Source organism: Syngnathus floridae, chromosome 2, assembly GCF_059516105.1.
Source record: "Syngnathus floridae isolate MCC-2025c chromosome 2, RoL_Sflo_1.0, whole genome shotgun sequence".
Taxonomy (NCBI): Eukaryota; Metazoa; Chordata; class Actinopteri; order Syngnathiformes; family Syngnathidae; genus Syngnathus; species Syngnathus floridae.
The window spans coordinates 15,274,948-15,279,139 of NC_142414.1; positions in this window are offsets into that span (position 1 = coordinate 15,274,948).

Below are 4,192 nucleotides of genomic sequence, written 5' to 3' on the forward strand. Positions count from 1 at the left end.
CCGCAGCGCCACTGTGCCGCAGACGGTGCGCATAACACCCTGGAACGAAAGGATGGGAACGTTCCAGGCTCCGCAGCGTCACCAATTGAAAAACAACATCAACTGTACTTGTATTTTTGCGCGAGTTTACACAAAGTTGGAAGCATGCAATTGCCCCTTAATTATCTCTTGGTATGTGTAGCATTCCAAATTGTTTTCACTGGAAAAAGATCTTGGACAATCCCATGCTCCCATGTTTGTGTTCCAATTTGTCTGCGCATCCCTGCTCAAAACAAAGTCAATATACGTATAAACATGGATGAGAGAATTTGTTGTGGATGAACTTGATTGTCTTACCTCAATCAATAAAACACGTTTTGGATGAAATAGAGCAGACAGAGAGATAAGCCTTCTCTTCCAACTTCAGTGTGTGACCATACAGATTAAGTTAAGATAAGTGACCTAATGCTTTTGGTATTTATCCAAAATTCAGACTATTATTATTAAGATTGCTGCCCCATTGATGCGAATTGGTAATCTGAAATCGTTTTGGACGCGGAAAATTGGTTTTGAAATTGATTTATGAAGATAGAAGTGCATCAAATTGAGCTGAATTTAATTGTTAATTTGCGCAGACGCACACACGCGCACAAACACACGCATACACGCGCGCGCACACGTACGCACGTACACAATTTTTGAAACACTAATTCAATGTTTTTATATACTTTCAATTATATATTTTTTATTTATAGTCATGAACATTATGACGTGATCATCAAAACAGAATGTTTATGATTTAGATTTTATATTCTTAATTATAGGCAGCTTTTAAAAAGTTGATATTTTCTCAGTCAGCTTTATGATGACTTTCAATTTATAGCTGTGCATTGTCAAGAGTTGATATCTTAAATGTCTTGACCTCATAATGTATTTGAGACCATTTAAATTCAAAGGTCTTTCTATACCTTCTACTGTATTTGACACTTTCCAGCCTCCATTTGGTACATCTGTAAAATTCCAGCAGGTGGCAGTGTAAGATTGCATTGAACAGATTGAACGGTTGTCCGCTGTCCATAGTTGGATGTAGAAACTGAGTGGTTCAAAAATTGCACGCTGCAGATTGTAAATCAAACTGTATTACGTAAATATCTCATGCAAATTTATAAATTTTAATTGTTATAAATGTATAAAATTATTCTAATTGACAAATTTCAAATGTATTGTACCGTGAAATAAATCAACAAGTGCGGCACATGATTTTAAATGAAGGGTTTGCAGCAGAAATACCAAGCACAACAACAAACAAGTTTCTGCTTAATGCAAACAAACATCAAATTTGAAGAAGCAATATTTAGGAATTTATACTACTAAAAAATACATGTCATTTGATCAACTGTATTCATTCATTGTATCCACTGTGCTGTTAGTAGCTGCAACAATATTAAAACAGTTGCAAAATAAAATAATCAAAAAATGCTTCGTTTTCGCCACACAGCACCACTATGTGTGCTAATAGGTGTGTGTTGAGTGCCACAATTGATGTGGGATCATATCTCAGGGTGATATAATGGATACATTCATGGTAGGTGTTCAGGCTATTTTAAACCTCTCCTTTATGTTCAATGGGTGTTATACCATAAGCACCCAAAGGTCCATCAATTATGAATACTGTACTTGCAACCAGCAAATCATAAATCACCTATGAAAATAATGGGTACTCTACAAGGTACACCCAAACAGCCACCTTTGCTGTATGAAGCAGAACTGCTTATCTACAGTATATAAAAGGGTGATATTTTCAAAAACACCTCTTATTATGGTGGTGAGCTGGTTAGCATGTTGCCTCACAGTTTTAAGGTACGGGGTTCTCTTCGTGTGGAGTTTGCATGTTCTCCCCGTGCCTGCATGGGAGAACACGCAGGCACGGGGAGAACATGCAAACCCTCAAGAATGCCCTCATGCCATTCTTAAGGGACTGGCTTCTGCACTGTGACAACTAAAGGCCTCGATTCGGCCCGCTGGAAGCACCGATGTTACCCCAGTCAGAAAATATTCCCCCAGACTCTCACCATCAAGTATCCTGACAACATGAGCAGGTTTCATAAAGCAGGGGAATCACTCAGCCTACAGGGAGCTAAAAAAAAAAAAACTCAGAGAATAATGGTCTCCTCCTTCACATTTCCCTGAAGAATGTGTATTCTGTGCAGCTTCCAAATCGTAGATGATCATTCTTGTCATGCAAAGTTCATAGAGCCATGTTTTTGTGCAAGTCTAACATGAGGTGTGGCCGAAATCCGTGCCGAGGCAGCCGAGACCAAGTTAGGGTATTTTAGCAATCGAAGTGCCTCTTCTCATTCCCTTTACTATCGGTGCAGGAGAGGCACACGGACCTTGACACAACAGGAGAAACTGATAAGACAAAACAAACCAGTCGGAACTGCAAGCAGGGCTCCACAGGTGGATGATGTTAAGCTGGCCTGTGAGGTCACAAATCTTTGCAGTGGACACTTGACCGCCTTCCACCATGATCGGTCATGTCCATATGTTTATATTTTTGTCTTGCCGCACCTTCTGGCTCTTCAATGACTAAAAATAACATTATCCTTCTGAAAGCTCTTTTTTAATCTTACTTTTCTTATCCCAAGGGAAAATGTTAATGGCAACAAAAAGTAGACGGCAACAACAAAAATACATCTTTAGAGGTAATTTGAAACAGCCCCCTGTATATTGTAGTATGTTGGTGAATCAATCACAGCTCCTAATTTTGTTCAACCGTACTAAATCCCGGCCGGGGACATTAGCACCACTGAGAGCGCTGACATCATGGAGACGCTGGGAACTCCCCTCTCAAATTGCTTCATCTACTGTGTCCACATGTTTTCATGCATTACCTGCTGTAACAGAATTTCAGACAACTGCAGCCAAAGAAGGAACTTTAATAACTCGACACTTTCTGACTGGATGGAGTGATTGTTGGTTCCCAAACATTATATCAACCTGCTTGGTAAGGGAAGGTGTGAGCATGTGCATGTTGAAGAGCTTTAACGTCATCCCCGCATGCGAGAGTGAGCATGAAAGTCTCTTGGGAAGGGTGTGGAAAGCTAACACTTCCTAATGGGTTCAAGCTGCGCAAAAAGCAAATGGAGATCATCATTTCCTGCTTTCTCCACTTTTACAAGGAGGATTTATAATTGTCTCAACTAATGTAAACTCCACTTTCCTGTCTGCTCGCATACACAGTTTGTATGTTACAGTGGCAACAATGACCTTTGGTGTGCTGCTCGGATGGTGGTGAATGTCGCAGGGATGACGTCATGCAGCAGAGGCCTTTTCACAACAGGGTCATTATCATGCACAACTGGCTATGCCATCACTGAAGCTCAACAAAACTGACCTCATACATCATTTGCTATCTGGCAAAAGGAGAATAACAGAACAGTCGAACGATGACGGATGGCTCGATAGTCTTACCTCGCTTTATTTATCGAGCACTTCAATGTTTTTAAATTACAGTTATTAGAGTCAATAGCTGAAAAGCTGTGATTTAATGTTTTTTTTTTTAGGAGTTAAAAGACAGTATGTTATTTAGTTTTCAGGACTTGATGGTCATTTCTTTAAACATTTCTATACGAAAGGCCTTTAAAGCTCCATTTTTTTGTTTTGGTGGAGGTTACTCAATTCTTTCTGTTTTCCATTGTGTGGGCTCAGTAATCTATAATGAGAAGCAATACTTTTTATTTTATTCATCATTTCATGATTTTTTTCGTATTCTTTCAAAATCAGTTTATTTTTAAAACAACTCTACTACAACCCAGTGTTTTTATTAGAGTTGTCATTTTTGTGTATACAACCATGGTGCATGAGTAATTCTGGGTTTGGGTCAAAAAAAAAAAATCAAGGGTTATTTATTATTATTTTTTTTTAGTCCAAGATTGCTCCGCTGGGAATCAAATCGTTCCCCAGATACTATTTAAATATATCCCCAGAGCAGGAGGCTGTGCACAGCATGATAAACGACTTGGGGTCTCGAGTAATGTCGCAATATGTTCTGTCCTTTAACCTTACATCTAGCAGGAACAAGTCAATTTTTTAAGTAAACGTTTGAATGGAGGAAGGGCATCAGCTCCTCCTACTTACACACACACGCACACATGCATGCACGCACGCGCTTTCCCAGCTGTAAAGGTGGGAGGGGCCCTCCGCTGAGAGC